The following is a 22769-nucleotide window of genomic DNA, read 5'->3' on the forward strand; positions in this document are numbered from 1 at the left end:
GATATCACTTTTGGTGTGATACGAATTGTCTTGTAACATTATTCCCTAAGAGAGCTATCAGTGTGAAAGACTGACTCTATGGTAATGAACATATTTAGTGTTCATCTCCATGGCTAGAGAGTAGGTTTCTGGAAAGCAAAGGCTTTTCTCCTCTTTGTCCCTTCTGATTTCTATGTCACACAGTAACATATTTGAAAGAAACTGTGAAATATATGAATGACCATGATGCCTTCATCTTTCTCCTCTACAGATATCCACTGAAAAAGAACCTCTGATTTGTAGGCCTAACAAAATCATTCAGGGACAATTAGAATTATCAACAGGTCTAGCGGGCTATTTGGAAGAGGATCTCAGTTGATGCTTACTCAGTGTGAACTGTGTGTTCACTACTGTGGAAGATATGATAATGAAGGCATGCTCTGTGAAATAGAGTGTCATTTTCCTGTTCACAATTTCATGGGAGGTCCTTTTCTCCTGAGGGTGCATCTCTGAAGCAAGACTTCAAGAAGATTGAATGGGACAAGGCAATAATGTCACAGAATTTGTCCTCCCTTAGGATCCCAGTGCACAAGCAGCACTATCTGTCATGATTTTACTCATCTACACTGTGACAATGTTGGGAAACCTGCTCATCATGGTGACTGTCCTTGCTGGCCCTTCCTTGGGCTCTCCAATGTACTTCTTCATTGCCGATCTTTTGCTCCTAGATGGTGTTTTTTCCACTGTGTTCTCACCCAATTTGCTGATAGATCTGCTCAGTGATAGAAAGACCATTTCCTTCCCTATCTGCATGGGCCAGATCTTTACAGAGCACTTATTTGCTGGTGCTGAGGTCTTACATCTGGTGGCAATAGCCTATGACCACTATATGGCCATATGTAAGCCTCTGCACTATTTGACCATCATGAGCCGACAGGTTTTCATCCTTTTTTAGTAGTGTCCTGGGCTGGGGGTTTTGCACAGTCTGTGATTCAAGTTGTGTTTGTGTATAATCTCCCCTTCTGTGGCCCCAGTGTCATCGATCACTTTGTCTGTGACATGTACCCATTACTGGAGCTTCCGTGCACTGACACCTACCTTATTGTCTTCACTGTGGTTGCCAATGGTGTAGCCATATGTACAACAGTCTTCATCCTCCTCTTTGTCTCTTACAAAATCACACTAAACTCCCTTAAAACTCTCAGGAAGGGAGATAGGCAGGTCTGCCCATGCCCTACCAAGATCCCCAGTTACACAGAATATGCTGAATCAGACCACTGCATGCAGTAAGGTCTGTGCACGCCCTACTGAGGTCCTGAGTCACGCAGAAGACATCAAGTCACCCCACTGCAGACAGGTAGCCACCTGGTTCCACACTACAAAGACACACAGGACACCAGACCACCAGAACAAGGTACTGAGTCCCACTGTTCCCAGTAGAGAGGTAGGGGCTTCTGAGCCGCCATCCAATTGCTCCTGGCCCAGAGGAAGGGGCTTCCTGGTCACCATCTCTTCTGCTGCTCCCAGCACAGAGGAAAGGGCTTTGGGGCCACCTTCTGTCCTGTAGCTCCTGGCCCAGAGGAAGAGGCTTCAGGTCCATCATCCCTCCCAGTGCTCCCAGCCCAGAGGGAGGGACTTCTGAGCTGCCATCCCACTGCTCCTGGTCCAGAGGAAGGGGCTTGCCAGCCACCAAACCTCCCACTGCTCCCAGCCCACAGGAAAGGGCTTTTAGACCATCATCACTACCACTGCTCCCGGCCCCTGTCCCAGCTCACCCAGCTCAGAGGAGGTTATCTGTGCAGGCTGTAAGAGCCCCCTGCCCCAGTCGAAATGAGAAAACACATAAATAAGTCTCAAAACCAGACTTCCAGATCACCTACAGCAACCCCAAAGGGAAATGAGATGGAACACTCTGATCCTAAACCACCTGGACCCACTGAACTGGCAACAAAAGGGGATCTGGAAAAAATGAAATCAGAAACAATTTTTCAGATAACAGGAGAAATTGTGCCCCTAGTGCAAGACATGATTAATAAATCTAGAGAGGAGCTCAGGAACATGATGGAATCCCAACATAAGAAACAAATGGAATCCATAAAAAAGATGCAAATAGATTTCCAGGACATGAAAAACTCCATTGAAAGTCTACACAGCAGAATGAGCCAATGTGAGGACAGAATTTCAGATATAGAAGATAAGATTGCAATTAGTGACCAGGAAAAGAAAAATTGCTTCAAAATTATAAAGGAACATGAGGAACCAATCCAGTAGGTGCTAGATGATGCAAAGAAGAATAACATAAAACTGATTGGTCTGAATGAAGAAACAGGAGAGAGTGCAGGTAACATAAAAAATCTCTTCACAGAAGTGATGGCAGAAAACTTCCCAAGCAGGGGAAAAGAACTTCACATACAGATAAGTGAGGCATATAGGACTCCAGCAAGCCTTGATAAAAAAAAATCTACACATAGGCATATAATTGTTAAGATTCCAGAAACTCAACAGAAGAACAAAGTTCTACAAGCAGTCAGAGAAAAGAAACAAATCACATACAAAGGAAAGCCCATCAGAATCACAGCAGACTTCTCAACACAAACCATCAAGGCAAGAAGAGCTTGGAGTGACATATTCCAAGCCCTAAAAGAAAACAGCCTCCAACCCAGATTGATATACCCTGCAAAACTATCTTTCAAAATGGATGGAGAAATAAGATATTTTCATGACAAAGAGCACTTTAGGAACTTTGTGAATACCAAACTAGCACTCCAAAGAATTTTACAAAATATCCTAGGAACAGACATTGAGGATCACAACCCCAGGAAGCAAAGCAGAATGAACCCATCTGGCACAACAAGAAATTAAATGTAAAGGGGGACCCCCCCCCCAAAAAAAAGTCATGGCAATGATGTCAATAAATTTCAGTTATAACCATCAATGTTAATAGTCTCAATTCACCAAGCAAAAGAAATAGACTGGCAAAATGGGTCAAGAAGCAAAATCCAACTATATGCTGCATACAAGAAACACACTTAATTCAAAAGGAAACTCATAGACTGAAAGTTAAAGGGTGGAAAACAATACTCCATGCAAAAGAAACCCCCCAAAAAGCAGGAGTAGCTATCCTCTTGGCAGATCAAGTAGATTTCAAACCAACACTGATTAACAGAGACAAAGAAGGACACTACATCCTTGTAAAGGGAAGACTCCAAGAGGAAGATATGACAATCATAAATATCTATGCACCAAGCACTAAAGCACCCAACTATATAAAACAAATACTAACGGACATGAAAAGTCATATATGCACTAATACAATTGTAGTGGGGGACCTCAACACCCCACTGTCACAAATAGATAGATCAACTAGACAAAAAATAAGTAATGAAATACTAGAACTCAATTGAACTCTTGAACAAATGAATTTAACAGATGTTTACAGAGTCTTCCACCCCACAAAATCAGAATACACATTCTTCTCAGCTGCACATGGGTCATTCTCCAAAATAGACCACATACTCACACATAGAACATGTTTAAGTAAGTGCAAAGGAACTGAAGTTACACCCTGTATTTTATCAGACCATAGTGCGATGAAATTGGAGATCCATACCAAAAGGAACTCGAAAAATTTCATAAACGTGGAAATTGAACAACACACTTCTGAATAACCAATGGATCACAGAGGAAATTAAAGAAGAAATCAGACAGTTCCTTCAATTAAATGACAATGGCAACACAACATATCGGAATCTATGGGACACAGTGAAAGCAGTCTTACAAGGGAAATTCATAGCAGTGAATACACATATTAGGAAAACAGAATGAGCCCAATTAAACAACCTGATGCGGAACTTCAAGCTTCTAGAAAAACAAGAGCAGGAGAACCCCAAAGCTCATACAAGGGAGGAAATTATAAAGATCAGAGGAGAAATCAATGCAATGGAGGCTAAGAGAATGATACAAAAAATCAATGAAGCCAAGAGTTGGTTCTTCGAAAGAATCAACAAAATTGACAAAACCTTAGCCAACCTTGTCAGAAAAAGGAAAGAAAAGGCCCAAATCCATGCCATTAGGAATGAAAAGGGTGAAATTACAAGAGACTCAGGAGAAATCCAGAGGATCATCAATACCTACTTCCAGAACCTATATGCCAATAAGATGGACAACACAGAAGAAATGGACAGATTCCTAGATACATATGAATTACCAAAGTTGAATGAAGAAGACCTACAAATTCTGAACAACCCAATATCAACCAATGAAATGGAAAATGTAGTTAAAAACTTGTCAACTAAGAAAAGCCCAGGCCCTGATGGCTTCACTTGTTGAATTTTACAAGACATTTAGAGAAGAACTTCTGCAACTAATGTTTAAAATCTTCAATGAAATTGAAAGGGAAGCAATACTCCCAAATTCATTCCTGGAAGCAAGCATCACCTTGATCCCCAAAGCAGAGAAAGACCCAACTGAAAAAGAGAACTATAGGCCAATCTCACTAATGAACATAGATGCAAAAATCCTTAATAAGATACTGGTAAACAGAATGCAGAAGATTATCAAGAAGATCATACACCCTGATCAAGTGAGATGCATCCCAGGGATGCAGGGATGGTTCAATATACACAAATCAATCAATGTAATACACTATATCAATAGAGCCAAGCACAAAAACCATATGATTATCTGCATAGATGCAGAAAAAGCATTTGACAAAATCCAACATGCATTTATGATAAAAACCCTACAAAAAATTGACATAGATGGTTTCTACCTCAAACTGATAGAAGCCATCTATGAAAAACCAATAGCCAATATCATACTAAATGCTCAAAAACTGAAATCCTTCACACTAAAATCAGGAACAAGACAAGGATGTCCACTATCACCACTCTTGTTCAATATAGTTATTGAAACATTAGCCACAGCAATTAGACAAGAGAAAGAAATAAAAGGAATAAAGATAGGAAATGAAGAAGTCAAAATGTCATTATTTGTAGATGCCATGATACTCTATATAGAAGACCCCAAGAACTCCATCAAAAGTCTTCTAGACTTAATAACCAAATTCAGTCAAGTAGCTGGTTACAAGGTCAACACACAAAAATCAACAGATTTCCTCTACACCAATGACAGATTCACTGAGAGAGAAATAGGGCAAATAATTCCTTTCACAATAGCATCCAAACAACTGAAATACCTAGGAATCATCCTAATGAAAGAAATCAAAGACCTCTTCTCTGAAAACTATGGCACTTTGAAAAGAGAGATTGAAGATAATATCAGAAAATTAATATAGTGAAAATGGCCATACTTCCCAAACTGCTGTATAGATTTAATGCAATTCCAATTGAGATCCCAGCAGCATACTTCATAGACCTTGAGAAAACAATCCAAAATTCATTTGGAGCAAGAAGAGACCCAGAATAGCAAAAGCAATTCTAGGTAACAGAGACATGGCAGGGGGTATCACAATGCCCAACCTGCAAATATACTACAAAGCTACTGTGATAAAAACAGCATGGTACTGGCAAAGAAACAGACCTGAGGACCAGTGGAACAGATTAGAAGATGCAGAAACAATGCCAGACACACTCACCCATCTCATCTTCGACAAAGGAGCCAAACAACCTCACTGGAGGAAAGATAGCCTCTTTAATAAATGGTGCTGGAAAAATTGGGCTTCAACTTGCCAAAGATTAAAACTAGACATGTATCTCTCACCGTGCACTAAACTAAAATCAGAATGGATTAAATATCTAAATATTGAAATAGAAACTCTGAACCAGTTGGAACAGAGGGTAGGTAGAACCCTTGAAGACATCAGTGTAGGAAAAGATTTTATGAACAAAACCTCAGTTGCCCATGAACTAGCACAAACAATCAACAAATGGGATCTCTTCTTATTAAAAAGCTTCTGCACAGCAAGAGAAACCACCAGCAGTGTGAAGAGACAACCCACAATGTCGGAAAAAAATCTTCACCTGCTCTTCCTCAGACAAAGGTCTACTATCTCAAATCTATAAAGAACTTAAAAAGATCAGACCTCCCAAATTTAAAGACCCAATCTAAAAATGGGCATCTGAAATGAACAGACATTTCTCAGACAAAGAAGTAGAAACAGCAAATAAATACATGAAAAATTGTTCAACATCACTGGTCATTCGAAAGATGCAAATGAAAACAAAACTGAGATTCCACCTCACTCCAGAAAGAATGGCTGTGATCATGAAACCAACCAACAACAAATGCTGGTGGGGCCATGGGGAAAGAGAAACCCTGCTCCACTGCTGGTGGGAGTGTAGACTGGTGCAAGCACTGTGGAAATCAGTATGGAGAAACCTCAAAGAATAGGACTGGAAGTCCCATTTGACCTCACTATTCCACTGCTGGGGATCTTCCCCAAAGAATTAAAAGAATCATACCACAGTGATATATCTGCACCCATGTTCATAGCAGAACAGTTTGTAATAGCTAAAACTTGGAATCAGCCCAAATGCCCATCAACTGGAGGCTGGATAAAGAAAAAAATTTTTTGTGCAAAGCCATTCAAGAAATTAAGAAATTAAAGAAAAACCTATTGCCTGGGGGGCAAATGATATAAACAAGCAATTAAAGGAAAAACACAGCCAAATAACAAATCAACATATGATAGGATGCTTAAGTTAACCTGCAAGCAGAAAACAGTAATTTAAAAAAACAGATATCATTTATATATATAAGATTTAGTGATAAATCTTTAATTGTGGCTGGTAAAAATATTTAATTGTGGCTGAAAAAGATATGTTCTTTTGAAATGTAAATTTTAGATGTTTCAGAACATAGTTTATTGACCTCTGTGGAAAATAAAAATATTCATGGATTTCATCAGAGTTGCATTCTTTGGAATCTATTCCATAGAAATTAAAGTCTTAGTACATAAGACATATGAACATTATGTTTTGGGGGGCATTTATAATAGCATTGAAAAAAACATAAAATAATTAAGCTGAATGGTAATAAATAAGTGGTTGAGTAGAATACAAAATCTGTTACATGGAAAAAAGCCGTGGAAAGGAACTAAGGGTCATTATATTCATACTTTAGAGAAACTTGCACAAGTTGTGGATAAAGAAAGAAATATGCATAAAACTATGATAAGATGCTATTATTATGAAACAAAAATAAAAATACCATATATGTATACACTTGTAAATGTTTGTACATAGTTACAATGAGTTTGAGGAATATGGAAAGATAGATTTTCTTTTAAATATAGTTTATATCTGTGCTGTTGATACAGGGAGAAAAAGACAATGATGTCTGAAAGGTTAAAATGACATGAACAGAAAAAAAAATCCAAACTTAGAGCAAGACAGAGAGGGAGGTGGGGGGGGGGAGAGACTGAAAAAAAAGGAAGAAGTGAGAGCTGCCACCAGCACAGAGATGAAACTTCCAGGAAGTTGTACCACTGACTCCACTGCCTAGGAGCAGAGCTACCCCCAGTGCAGAGGAGCTAAAAATTCCAGAGTGCCATACCACCTCCCCCATCCCCCATTGAGGAACAGAGCTGCCCCCAGCCCAGAGGAAGTGAATCTTCCTTGCAGCCATACCACTGTCCTGAGCCACAGCAAAGGAGCACTGCTGCTCCCAGCACAGAGGAGGTGAACCTTCTAGGTCACCATACCACCACCCCCAGTGCCAAGGAGCAGAGCTACCCCCATCACAGAGGAAGTGAGCCATGCAGGCATTAGCAGCACACATCCCTCCCCCCCCGCCAATTGAAATTAAAAGACACTTAAACAAGGCTCAAAACAAGACTCCCAGATAACCTAGAGCAATCCTAAAGGGAAACTAGAGGAAACAATCTGATACTCAACCACATGGACTCCCTGAACTGGCAACAAAAGAGCATCTGGAAAATATGAAATCAAATAATTTTTCAGATAACAGCAGAGATTGTGCCCATAGTACAAGACATGATTAATAAATCCAGAGAGGACACAGACAAAAAAAGGAGAGGAGCTGAGGAACATGATGGACTCCCAACATAGGGAATAAATTGAATCCTTAAAACAGATGCAAACAAATTTCCAGGAGATCAAAATCTCCATTGAAAGTTTATGTAGCAGAATGAGCCAATGTGACAACAGAATTTCAGATATGGAACATAAGATTGCAATTAGTGACCAGGAAAAGAAAAATTTCTTAAAAATAGTAAGGGACCATGAGAAATCAATTCAGCAGTTGCTAGATGATGCAAAGGATAACATAAGACTGATGAAGAAACAGGAGAGAGTACAGATGACATAAAAAATATGTTGACAGAAGTGATGGCAGAAAACTTCGCAAGCAAGGGAAAAGAATTTGACATACAGATAACTCAGGCATATAGAATTCAAACTAGCCTTGATCAAAAAACAACATATACATAGGCATACAATTGTTAAGATTCCAGAAAATCAACAGAAGAACAAAATTCTACAAGCAGTTAGAGAAGAGAAACAAATCACATACAAAGGAAAGCCCATTACAATAACAGTAAACTTCTCAACCCAAATCCTCAAGGCAAAAAGAGCATGGAGTGGCATATTTCAAGCCCTAAAGGAAAAAGCCTCCAACCCAGATTGATGTACCCTACAAAACTTTCTTTGAAATTTGATGGTGAAATAAGATACTTTCATGACAAAGAGCACCTTAGGAACTTCATGAATACAAAACCAGCACTTCAAAAAATTTTACACAATATCCTAGGAAAAGACAATGAGGATCACAACCCCAGGAAGGCCAGCAGAATGAATCTATTGGGGACAAAAATAAATTAAATGCAAAGGAGGAGAATCCAACAAAAAGAAAAAGTCATGTCAATGATAAGTCAATATGTATCAGTTATAACCATCAATGTTAATGGTCTCAATGTACAAATCAAAAGAAATAGACTGTCAGAATGCTTCAAGAAGCAAGATCCACCAATATGCTCTGTAGAACTAACACACTTAATTCAAAAAGAAAGTCATAGACCGATAATTAAAGGGTGGAAAACAATACTCCATGCAACAGGAACCTGGAAAAAACCAGGAGTAGCTATCCTCTTTGATGATCAATTGTATTTCAAACCAAAACTGATTAAAAGAGACAAAGAAGGACATGACAGCCTTGTAAAAGGAACAATACAAGAGGAAGAGCTGACAATCTTAAATATATATGCACCAAACACTAGTACGCCCAGCTACATAAAACCAATACTAACAGACATGAAAAACCAAATAAGCACTAATACAAAAATATTGGGATACCTCAATACCCTACTGTCACAAATAGATAGATCAACTAGATATAAAATAAGTAATGAAATACTAGAACTCCAATAAAACTCCTAAACAAATGAATGTAACAGGTGTTTACATAGTGTTCCACCCTACAAAATCAGAATAAACATTCTTTTCAGCTACACATGGGTTGTTCTCCAAAATAGACCATACTCGCTCTCATAAAACATGTTTAAATAAGTGCAAATGAATTGAAGTGATCCCCTGTGTATTATCAGACCCTAGTGTGATGAAGTTGTAGATCAATACCAAAAGAAACTGCAAGAATTACAAAAACACATGGAAATTGAACAACTGACTTCTGAAGAACCAATGGGTCACAGAGGAAATTAAAGAAGAAATCACACAGTTCTTATAATTAAATGACAATGACAAAACAACATATCACAATCTATGGGGCACAATGAAAGAAGTCTTGTGAGGGAAATTCAAAGCACTGAATACTCATATTAGGAAAACTGAGTGAGCACAATTAAACAACCTGATGCTGAACCCCAAGCTTCTAAAAAAAGAAGAGCAGGACAAATGCAAAGCTCATACAAGGGAGGAAATTACAAACATCAGAGCAGAAATCAATGCAATGGAGACTAAGAGTCAGATACAAAAAATCAATGAAGCAAAGACTTGGTTCTTTGAAAGAATAAACAAAGTTAACAAATTCATACCCAATCTTATCAGAAAAAGTAAAGAAAAGGCCTAAATCTATGCAATTAGGAATAAAAAGGATGAAATTACAACCAACACAGAAGAAATCCAGAGGCTCATCAATACCTACTTCAAGAATATATAGGCCAGAAAGGTGGAAAACACAGAAGAAATGGAAAAATTCCTGTGTACATATGAATTACAAAAGTTGAATGAAGAAGACCCAAAAATTATAAACATCCCTATATCAATCAATGAAATGTAAATGGAATTAAAAACTTACCAACTAAGAAAACCTGGGTCCTGATGGCTTCAGTGCTGAATTCTATAAGATATTTAGAGAGGAACTACTTCCACTACTGTTTAAATTCTTCAATGAAATTGAAAAGAAAGCAATACTCCCAAATTTATTCCTGGAAGCAAGCATCATCTTGTTCCCCCCCAAAAGAACTATAGGCCAATCTCACTATTGAACATAGATGCAAAAATCATTAATAAGATACTGGCAAAAAGAAGGCAGAAGATCATCAAGAAGATCATACACCTTGACCAAATGGGATTCATCCTAGAGATGCATGGATGGTTCAACATATGTAAATCAATAAATGTAATACACTATATCAATAGAGCCAAGGATAAAACCATATCATCATCTCAATAGATGCAGAAAAAGCATTTGACAAATACAACATTCATTTGTGATAGAAAAATACCCACAAAAATTTGGATTAGATGGTGACTAAATCAATCTCATAGAAGCCATCTATGAGAAAATAACAGACAATATGCTAAATGATCAAAAACTGAAAACCTTCCTACTAAAATCAGGAATTAGACAAGGATCTCCACTATCACCACTCCTGTTCAATATATTCTTGGAAACATTAGCCATACCAATTAAACAAGAGAAAGAAATAAAAGGAATAAAGATAGGACACAAAGAAGTCAAACTGTCATTATTTGAAGATGACATGATACTCCACATAGAAGACCACTAGAACTCCACCAAAAGTCTTTTTAAATTAACAACCAAATTCAAAAAAGCAGCTGGATACAATGTCAACACACATAAATCAATAGCTTTCTTCTACATGAACAACACACTCACTGAAACAAATAGGGCAAACAATTCCTTTCCCAATAGCATCCAAAAAACTGAAATACCTAGGAATCAACCTAACAAAAGAAATCAAAGACATCTTCTCTGATAACTATAGCACTCTGAAAAGAGATTGAAGATGATATCAGAAAAAGGAAAGACATCCCTTGCTCCTGGGTAGGAAGAATCAAAATAGCGAAAATGGCCATACTTCCAAAACTGCTACATAGATTCAATGTAATTGCAATTGAAATCTCAGCAGCATACTTCATGAACCTTGAGAAAACAATCCAAAAATCCATTAGGAAAAAGAAGACACCTAGACTAGCAAAAGCAATAGTAGGCAACAGAGACATGGCAGAACATATCACAACCCGCAAAAATGGAAAAATTGGAAATAAATTCTTTGTAAATAGGGGAGGGTGGAGGGGGGGTGAAGGGAGGGCTAGGAATGGGGAAAAAATAAGAACCAAGATGCATTATGTAAAGGTACAATTCCCAATGAAAATGTAATTGTGTTGTATATCTAAAATGTACCAATAAAAGAATTTAACAAAAAAAATAAAAGAAAGTGCACTATAAAACTACTGTGATAAAAACAGCATGGTACTGGCAAATATCCAGACCTGAGGACCAGTGGAATAGATTAGAAGATGCAAAAACAATGCTAGACACACTCAGCCACCTCATCTTCAACAAAGGAGCCAAATATCCTCACTGGAGGAAAGATAGCTTCTTTAATAAATGATGCGGACAAAATTGGGTTTCAACTTGCCAAAGATTAAAACTAGACCTATGTCTCTCACTATGCACTCAAGTAAAATGGAAATGGATGAAAGATCTAAATATTAAAGCAGAAACACTGAACCAACTGTAACAGAGGTTCCGTAGAACTCTTGAAGACATGGGCATAGGAAAAGATTTTATGAACAAAATCTCAGTTGCTCATGAATTAGCACAAACAATCAACAAGTGGGATCTCTTCTTATTAGAAAGTTTCTGAACAGCAAAAGAAACCACCAACAGTGTGAAGAGACAACCCACAATGTTGGAAAAATGTTTCACCTGCTGTTCCTCAGACAAAGGTCTACTATCTAGAATCTATAAAGAAATTTATAAAATCAGACATCCCAAGTTTAAAGACACAATCCAAAAATGAGCATCTGAAATGAACCTAAATTTCTCAAAGTAGAAACAGCAAATAAGCAAATGAACAAATGTTCAACATCACTGGTCATTCAAGAGATGCAAATGAAAACAATGCTGAGATTCCACCTCGACCCAGAAAGAATGGCTGCTATCATGACATTAACCAATTAACAAATGCTGGTGGGACTGTGGGGAAAGAGGAACAGTACTCCGCTGCTGATGGGAGTGTAGACTGTTGCACCCACTGTGGAAATCAGTATAGAGATACCTCAAAGAACTAGGACTGGAAGTCCCATTTGACCCAGCTATTCCCCTGCTGGGTATCTTCCCCAAAGAATTAAAAGATCATAAATTATATCATGTGTTCCTCAAATGCACAGGTTTTCTGTCTTCCCAACCTCGGCCCATGTCTCTGCTCTTTCAGGTTCATCCCTGTATCACTCTTAAAATCACTGCTCCTCCACTTCCCATGTCATTAGTTCTCCCTATACTACACCATTCTGACTGCAAATTTAGGTGACGTATCCATACCTCTGTTTTAAATATTCTTTCCTTTGCCCTCATAGCTCTTTCATGTACATGCTCCAACTCAATTCTCTGCTCTTACTTTGCATATTCTTTCTCTTTCTTAAAGCTGGAGATCAGTCTGAATCCTCTTACTTTGCCCAACATTTCCATGAATTAAACGAAAAGTGGGCTCACTCAAGTATAATACTACATTCTCTAATATCACACTTTAGCTTCTACAGATGCTATACAAGCCTTTATTTTTTTAACATTCTAAAGAACTTTTAGAAATCAACCCAGTTGACCTTGTCAAGAGATTTAAAAAACTGCTTGGAGAACAAGCAATTACAATGGAGATTAGTTTCTAAGAACACAAAGGTTTGAGATGCTCATGTGCTTCTTCATTTTTATAATATTAAAATATCGGGGTTGGGGATTAACTCAGTGGTTCCAACCCCTTCTTCACATGTGCAAGGACCCGAGTTCAATCCCTCATACCAAAAAAAATTAAAATATCCAAGAAGATCATTAAAGATTAGAATCAGTGAACACATATTTTCAGAATCACTAGGACCCCCTAATATATAACTGATCATCAGAATTAATGTTGAAATTTTAATAGATTATGAGTTCCTCTGTCATCCATCTACTGTGTCAAGCCTAGCACAGAATCATTCAAGTAAACACCCTTCCTCAGTTACCTGCATAAGGACACAGTCATTTGGTCCAAGTTGTTGATTTTGATGCTCTCTCCTAAGTGCAGAGTATAGAGTTCAGGACTCTTAAATGATAAGAGCTTCACACGCTAATGCCATTTCAGGAAATACAGGCAGCAAAACACAACACATGCACCATCACGGTCCCTTGAAACATCTCCATATGACTAATTCTCTCCATTGCTTGTATTAAAAGTCTGATTCTTCAAACTTGCAGAAAATTGCTGCACTTTTAAAAATTAATATCAAGAATGTCTTGAAAACTAAAGAATCTGAATCTTGATTATAAACAAAGATACCTAAAAATCTTCATTATTGGCAAATTTTTTCCTAAAACCAAATACTAAATGAGCATTTGGAGGTTAAAAAACTAACATTTGTGATAAAGAATCACAAACTGTTAAGACTCATATTTGCAATTTGTATTTTATAACAATAAAAGTGAAAGAATAAAATAGAGTTTAAAATATTTTGATTCCCAGTCAGGTGTACTGGTCTGGCTTTATCCTGGATATTGGAATTTAGGGTGAACTAAAAGACAGAGAAATATTTCATCCCTATCTTATCCTGATTTGAGTCTATCATTTCAATTCCTAAGAAAACAGTGAATAATTATACAGCTGAACATTCTAAAAGGTAAGTGCAAAATTCTGTGGACATTAATCTACATTTACAACACTGAACATATTGCTCAGTCATTCACTTATGGCATCACCAAGGGTGAATTTTCCCTTAATTAAGTTCATTAGGACCTTAAGCATTCTTCTGGTGGTAGACTATGCACCTCCAGAGATGCTGTGAGGATAATAACTACATAGAAAAAGATTTACAGGAACTTATCCTCTGGGGATATCTACGATCAATGAATAATGAGGTCAAATCACCAAAAAGGAAAATCAAATCTGAAAACAAATTAAATAAGCAAAGTTCTCATTAAAATCATGACCAATATCTGGAAGGCAGGCTACTATAGGAGATGCACAGGATCAAAATATATTCTATGGATCTATGAAAATACATTAAAGTCCAAAGTTTTGTAAAATCAATGAGCACTATTAAAATATATATATTTTTAAAATGACCTGTAACATAGATGAATTTGGTGAATGCATGGTTTAGCAGATGCCTTTTCAGTTGATATCTGAACTCACAACTAGAAGATGAAGAAAATTAGTTCTTGGCTTTTCTTATTTGTGAGGTTTGTAATTACTGACTCAGCTTTGAATTTTATTGATCTGCTTAAGCATTCTGCTTCTTCTGCACTCAGGCTTCTTAGGTGTTATATTTCAAGTACTAAGCTCACTTCTTGGATGTAATGGACATATGTCTATTTGAGGCCTAAAACTGTTCAGTATAATCCCCTATGATCTTTATGATTTTCAAGTTTATATTGTATGTTCTTACTCTTCTCATTTTATTCATTTGAATTTTCTCTTCTATATTAAAATTAGCTAAGGACCGGTCAATTTTGTTGTACCCTCTTAAAAGATGAAATTTTTGTTATCTTCATTTTTTACTGCTGTTTTGTGTTAAGTACTCAATTTTTCACAGTGCTTATTTGTATTATTTCCTTCTATCTGCTAACTTGGAACAGATTTGTTCTTTTTCTCATTCATTTTGTGTAAAATCTAGTTATTTTTGTGAGATCTTTCTTCCTTTTTAAAATGTCATATTTTATTACAGTAAACTTTCCTCTCTGTACACCTTTCCAGTGTTCCATGTGTCTGGTAAAAAGTGAAAGTCAAAAAAATCATAAATTCATAAAACAATATCAAGCAAGGAAGAAAACTATGAAAAAGGAAAAAGTGAAGAAAGTATATCAATAGATGTTTTCAAATGAAAACAAAAATGGCTGTTAGGTACATGCAACCATTCTCTATTTGTCTAATCACCAGAAAAATACAAATCCAAAGACCTGAAATATATCACCTCACATCTGTTAGGATGGCTATTATGGAACAGAGCAAGATAACAAATATCAGTGAGGATGAACCGAAAAGAGAGCCTTGTGCACTCTTGTTGGGACTCTATATTGTACAGTGACTATAGAACACAGTATGGAGTTTCCTCAGAAAATAAAACTAGAGGGGCCAAGGATTTAGCTCAGAGAAACTGCACCTGCCTCGGAAGTGCAAGGTCCTGAGTTCAGTCCTCAGTACCAAAACAAAAAAAGAGTTAAACAAACTATGATATGTCTGTAAACTGGAACACTATAGAGCAGTAAAAATGAATGATCTGCTGATATCTATAGGAATACTCAAAGACCTCAAATGCATTATAAGAAAGAAGCCAGATTCAAAGGGCTATATACAGTGTGGCTCATATTTATTAATGCAATATTTTGGGAAAGGCAAAATTAGAAGGACAGAAATGTATCAGTGTTTCCCAGGACATAATGGAAGAAGACAAATTGACTAAAAAAGCATAAGAAAATATTTTAGGATGAGGAACATTGAAAACACTTGCCTGATGGTTGCATAACATTGGGTACCTTTCAAAACACTGCAATTCCAACTTAGCTCTTTATGGCTTTCTTAAGCAAAATATCAAACTGTAATAAAGAACTTCAATCTGTTTTCCTCATCAACTGGATCTCATTTTTTTTAAAAAAAACTGTTCACTGATGATATTTTTAGCTGAACACAGTATCATCTTCTATACAAAAACTCTGGCTGAAAACACATAGAATTTGAACCTGAGGAGTAGAACTAATCCTAAAACAAAGGTTATAATGCAACTAACAAATCTGCTATATCAATCAAATAATGAACAGAACAGTTAAAACTTCTCTTTTAGTCCCGGAATTTATCTGAGCATTAGACATCTTCCTTTCTCATGGAGGTGGGTCATAGAATATTTCCAAAAGCACCTTCTTTCTTCTTTGAAAGGAAAGCAACCACAGTTCTTAAAAGTCTTTTTTAATCTAAACTGAGAAAAAAGCAAGTTAGAAGGTATACTGTGCTTAGGTTGATCCTTATCTTCACTTGTAGAAGAACAAAATGTGGTGCTTTTGCCACATCTTCCACATACTCTATGACATTAGTTAGAAAACAAAGGATAACTTGTAATTAATCTTTAATTGTTTTGTATAAATAAAGAGATGCAGCCCTAAACATCACAGGTGACAGCATCATTGTTTGTTAGGATTTACTGCATATTTTTTTACATCAGAAACAGTAACAGCTTCTCTCAATAGTTAAATTCTTACACCAAAGTTTTTTCCATAGAATTTTTGATCTCTGAATTTCTCAAAGTGTATATTAAAGGATTTAACATAGGAGTTACAAGACAATCTGTGCCACACCAAAAGTGATATCTGTCCTAGCAGGTCCAGGTCAATACCATGATACTGCAGTATGAGCCTTCTGTCATGCAAAACCAAAAGGGCTGTGAGTCTTCATAATCTCTCATTCAATATTAACAGACCTAACTGGGACTGTACCAAAAAAACCCTACAAAATTACTTAACACACTACTCCTTGTAGCAAAAAGTTTGTGTGATTCTTATTTTCTGCTTTTTGAGAGCTCTGGTTCCTTTCATTTCATCCCTGCTTGTACCAAATTCCTCACATGTTTATATACACTCTCCTGATTTTAGTAAATTTTTTAAGTAGCCATGACTGTCACTGGCTACTGCATTAGCAACTAGTCCTGCTTTTTTTCAGAACTCCTTGGTGAAATAGGTAGTGAGGAAGAATGAAAAGAAAACCTAAAAAAAGATGTAGAGAACAGTGAGAGATTTTTATATAATGCTTAATTATTGAGAGTTCTCTGAAACAGGATATCTTGAGGTAGACACAAAAAACAGCTTACAGAAGTCATAAGTCCACACTTTGTGTGAGACAGCATAGATTTGAGTCACTTTTTAAGTGCTATTGTAAGTGCTGCAGTCTTCACATTGAAAATCAAAGGGACTGGGCTAGACAATCTCAGAATCTGCCCAATTCAACTTTGTACAACACTATCAGTACAGCCCATAAGTCTTTTCATCTGTTGACATTTTCGACCTTTTTCACATTTACATAATCAAATAAAAGTTTTCCAGCCCATCACTCAGTCCTGAATAAAACTACCTAGTGGCAAATTGGATATTACAACTACAGTAACCAAATAATGTCTCTAGATTTCTCATTCAGTATCAACCTAGACAGCATCCAAAACATCCTGAGAGAGAGAGAGAGAACATAGCTGAGTCGAGTAATGTGCATGCTGAAGATGTTAGTGCTTGGGTTTCAATCCCAGATTAATTCCTTTTCTATCTATGTGACCCTCAGCAATTTTGTAAACATCCCTGTGTTCCAATTCATCATTTTTAGCATGAGGATACTCAGAGGATCTACTCGGTGTTATTTCAAATTGTAATGATGGATAAGCTAGGAGTTGCACATTGTGACACATTAAGTAAACCAAGTAATATCTAATCCAGCCTGAAAGAGGAAGTAGTCCAACTTCCCTCACCAACCACACACTAGCAAAGATGCCCTTCCTCACTGTTTGAGGGTCTCTACCCAAGGAATTCTGAGACTCAGACGAAGGAACTTGGAACTGGAAAATCCACTGTAGTTGTTCTAATTCTTGAAAAGACAGATAACCATAGTTTCTCACTTCTATTGGAGTGAAAGATTTTGATCAAAGCCTGAGTCTTTGTCTGATGGACCATAATGGTCTTCCTTCTATAATGAAATCTCTTAATTTAAGTCCCATATTAATTTAATAGCTGCTTCTACAAGAATGAAAGGTTTTTAAGGAAAATATGAACAGTGTTTATGGTCTTCCAAGGTTACTTCATTAATTTGTCTTGTCATTGGCTCCAATGAGCTCCTACTGTCCTGTTTAGTTAGATATTGGATCTTGTGTGTTTGAAAGTCTCAAGGTACAGGGTTACATACATACCTGACTGAACCCAATGAAGATCTGTACCAGGTGATGGGTTCCAGTCGAGCCTTCCTCACAACTGCATTAAATCCAGCACCCTCAGATGTAATGTGTATTACTTCTAAGAGAAAGTACACTTCTAATCAATGTGCCTCTCTAATTGCAAAGTAGTAAAAGATGTAGAGCTATATCTTTAATTTGGAAGAACCACATAATATGATCAAACTTCTGTTGGTTAAATTATTTCTCAAAGATGGAAAATTTATGTATTCTAATACAGCCTCTGTATCTCTTCCAGTAAAAAAATACTTCAAAAATTTTAACTGATGTAAATATTGCCAGAATATCTTGATATGCTTCATAGTTAACAGTGCATTTCTCAATGACTCAGTGAAAATAAGTCATGATAGAAGCCACTTCTTTAAATTCTTTTGCTGCTTCAGATAGTTATGTATGTGACCCTGCATCCAACCAAAGGCTTTATGACACAGAAGGTCCAATATGTAACTACACATATTCAGACAAGCTCAGTGCAGGTGCAGAAAAGCCAGAATAAGGGAATAAGACAGAAGAAAGAAACACTACTCTCTGCAAAATAGCTTTCATGTGCAATCAGTTATTTGATTAATGTTGGAGTGAAATTAAGGGACTGAACTCAGAGATGTGATGATCATTCTGGTTTCAGCTGACACAGATTCAGACTTGGAACACAAGCCTCCACTCCAACTAACATTGCCAAGCAAGGATCATATAATCTAATTCTGTGCAAGAATCTAGTGAACTACAGCAGATTTTGCAGTACATAGCTCCATGCTCCTAGCCTCAGGCTCCCTGAGCAGATGCCTCTCAGTGCTAGAGTGAGGCTGTGATTGGCTGGGCTGGGGTGGGATAGAGAACTGGAACTGCTTTCCCTTCATGCTGGTTAAATTTACTTGCCTGACATAAATAGTTCATGAAGTGTGCACCTCATAGTTTATAAATCATAATGCTGATTTTTTTTTTTTACATTACAGGTCTTCATATCACTGGGAGTCAGCTACTCTTTCTCGGCAAAACCCAAGTCTATCCTCTAGGGATTTTGCATGAGAAGAAACTTGTTCAGGGGCAATTACTGCTCTTGAGTCTGTTCCAAATACTCTAATAAATGAATCTATTAAAATCCTAGAGATGCAAAAATCATAGGTTGTATCTGCACATATAAATGGAGGAATTACTCTCCTTTCAGAATGACCCAAGAGGTTCCTGAAAACTCAGATTCTGTCCAAGCTTGCATATGTGTTCATTTGGCACCTAGTCCTGGACGTGTCATTTTTTCTTATTGCATTATCATTGCTTTTAGAAATTGGTGGAAGCACTCAATTTCCTGGGATGACATTGTGAAGATCCAGGGACAATGTTTGTAATTCCTTAGAAAAAAAGAGGCCTTGGGCAAAGGTCATTTGGATGGCTACAAGATGGAAGAGCTTTGCTTCTACTTGTGATAAACCCTTATCATCAACATTTCCAAGAAACTAAATTTCAGCCTTTGCCTTGTTAGGTACATGGCTTATTTACCAGGTATAACAATGTTACTGTAAACCATGAAAGCAAAGTCTTTTTCAGTTGTTTCACAATAATTGAGTACAAAGAGAAAATTTCACTGAACATATTTTTGCATTGTTACATTTTTGTGTATTTGTGCCTCTAAATAATGGATTTGGATCAATTAATTTACACTAACCAGGTCATTTTTTAAATTACTTCCTCAAGTTAGCATTTTTATGAAGATGGTTTCTGAGCAGGTAAGAATATTCAATTACATTTGCACAATACATATTGACATTTTACACTTCTAAAAGGCTGAGATAATGGGAAGCCTATTGCGGAAATGTGTTTACTGCAGCCACTTGGAACTATTTTTGCATCCCCTGGTCAGCCATATGCTACCATGCTGTGGGAGGTCACACAGGGATATGAGGTACCTGGAGTCACCTTACATAAAACAGGCATTGATATTCAGGGCCAAGGCAAGATTAAAATTTTTTCCAGAGAAAGGAAGCTAGTTGAATATTTCTCTTATTCACAGAAATCCAACCAATGTCTTCAAGGTCTTATATTCTCATTGGAAGTATCTGCTTAGGAAAATTAAGCTTTTAAATCACACAAAATTAATAAGAATGTACAAAGTATATTTGGTTTTCATGTTAAATCCTACTAGGTGTTTATCTTCCATTTTAGTCAAATAACAAGTTCAATATGTTATATATATAACAAACCAATGGGTGTATTGCTTTAGTTTATGAGACATATTGTCCATGATAAGGTAACACAAAACATGATTAATTCTATATATGTTTGAATTGAAATTTTTAATTTGCATATCATACCAGGAGTATGAATACTGTAAGTGAACAACTGTTTGTTTTGTGCTGCGTTTGAGAGGGGCTTCTGTATGTGAATCTAATATTCCAGCAGATATGATAATACATACATGGGGAGCAACCCACTAACAAAGAAGAATCTGTGCCTTAAATCTATAAAATTATTATTATCTTTTAAAAAGCATGCTTTTAAACTCTGTATTAATATTTTCTAGAAACTATTAGCTTAATGGTTTAAGTTGAAGGCACTGTTGTACTGTCCTTCATGATATTAAATATCTGATATATTTAAATTCTAATATGCAGTAGAGTTTAAGTACTCTATTTTACTCTATTATGCAAATAACTAAACTGGCCAATAGACTTGACCTTGTGAAATATACAAAGGATCATTAATGAGAGTTAAGCCACCTAACATTGCAGAAAGCAAGATGTGAAACAAGAGAACTGGACTTTGATTATTTATTCCTTTACATTTTCAACAAGTGTGCCCTTTTTGTCTATACCTGCAACAGCTATAGATCTTCTAAATCAAACTGAAAGATAACTGTGAAATGGACATGTTGAAGTTCGCCCACAGCTGGTTTCCAAAGAGGACTCAGACTCTGCAAATTTTCCTCCACTATCAAATCCAGTTTTAAAATACTTTTAAAAGAAAAAAAAATACTAAATGCAGCATAATGTCTTTATCTCCTCTTGCTTCCCTGTAGTCAAAATGCATTTGTTTACAGGTAATCATTGCTGTTACTTCTATGTAATGAAAATTTCCTAAGGCATTGACTTTTATTCCCTAAAACATTTATGAGTTACAGTTATAGTCTTCTTTAAATAATGGAATAATTCAATAATTCTTATTAGATCAATAGAGATCCTGATTTTTTATTTTGATTGGATGCTCCCAGAAAAGCACTGAGTGCCAAAAGTAGGTATCATTAATTTAGATTTTAGTTGTTGTCTAAACCCTTTACATGCAGCAGTAACTTTAAAAAACAGAAGATGACCCAAGTGTCTGTGTGGTTAAATGATGAAATGTAGGAAGAACAAGATTTACTAAACTGTCCAACATCACCTAGATAGAAAGGGAATGAACCAGGGATTGCTACACAAGTGTTGCAGCTTACTGTTGACTCTCCCCATGGCTGTACTATGCTCTCTCCCTGAGGATGTCTTGGGTCCTGCTAGGCACACACTCAGTGAGACACTGAGAGTCACTGTCTGGTCACTGCAGTTATCTAGTCCCATTTACTACTGGATAGGATGTCTTAAAATGCAGTGATGAGGCTATAAACCCACATTATGTTCTATAAATATGAGAAAAGAGTAAAATGCTAATAGCATGGAAAGAAGTACACTTGTACTAATGTTGTTGTACATAGTTGGACTGGAAAGGATTCTAAGATTATCTAAATTCTTTTCTTTAATGTGTAAAATGAGACTTGTCTGTAATCATATTTAGTAAAATGACAGGCACTCTTGCCTTCTCACCTTCACTGTGGACTTTTCCCTTGAGAATACTCTTTCTGGAATCTGCACAGAGAACTTCTCTTTCTGAGGACTCTGGGTTCTAAGAAACATTCTGCATAAAACCATGATAGATGTTCTCTATTTCTGTTTCTGTTTCCATCCTCTTTCTCTACCTAACTCACACCAAGGTTTCTGGAAAAAAAATGTACTAACTGAAAACACTAGTTGGTGACACTTAGGGGCTAGATTAATTCTGCTACAAAAGATTTGTTAAAGGGCTGGGAATTTAGCTCAGTGGTTCCACTACCTGCCTCACAAGCACAAGTTCCTGAGTTCAATCCCTGGTACCAAAAACAAAACAAAACAGAAAAACAAAAAAGAAGTTTTGTTAAAAACCCAAATAGTGTATGTAAATATATTAGGAATTACTATAGGCAAGGATGAAATGGACAGAATTATAGCTCCTAATAGGCTGACACTTAGAATCAGATAAAGCAATTGCTAACAGCACTAATGTGCTAAATAATTTTGTAGTTATCTGATAAATTCAAGCACCAGTCTGGCAAAATTCAGTGAGAGCTTTAACCAGACTGAAAGTCCTCTGAGAGGTGCAAGGGAGCTGCTGAGCACTAAAAGAGCACAGTGCCAAGGTGGATGCTCCAGGACAGGT

General features: G+C 36.7%; 1 pseudogene; it reads left to right on the forward strand.

Annotated features, from left to right (window-relative positions):
* Nucleotides 1-514: 514 nt before the first annotated feature.
* Nucleotides 515-1269, forward strand: LOC101698650 (olfactory receptor 4A8-like; annotated as a pseudogene).
* Nucleotides 1270-22769: the final 21500 nt, after the last annotated feature.

This window comes from Heterocephalus glaber, unplaced genomic scaffold (assembly GCF_053883595.1).
Source record: "Heterocephalus glaber isolate CG9 unplaced genomic scaffold, H.glaber_assembly_v1.0 deba00000896, whole genome shotgun sequence".
Lineage (NCBI taxonomy): Eukaryota > Metazoa > Chordata > Mammalia > Rodentia > Bathyergidae > Heterocephalus > Heterocephalus glaber.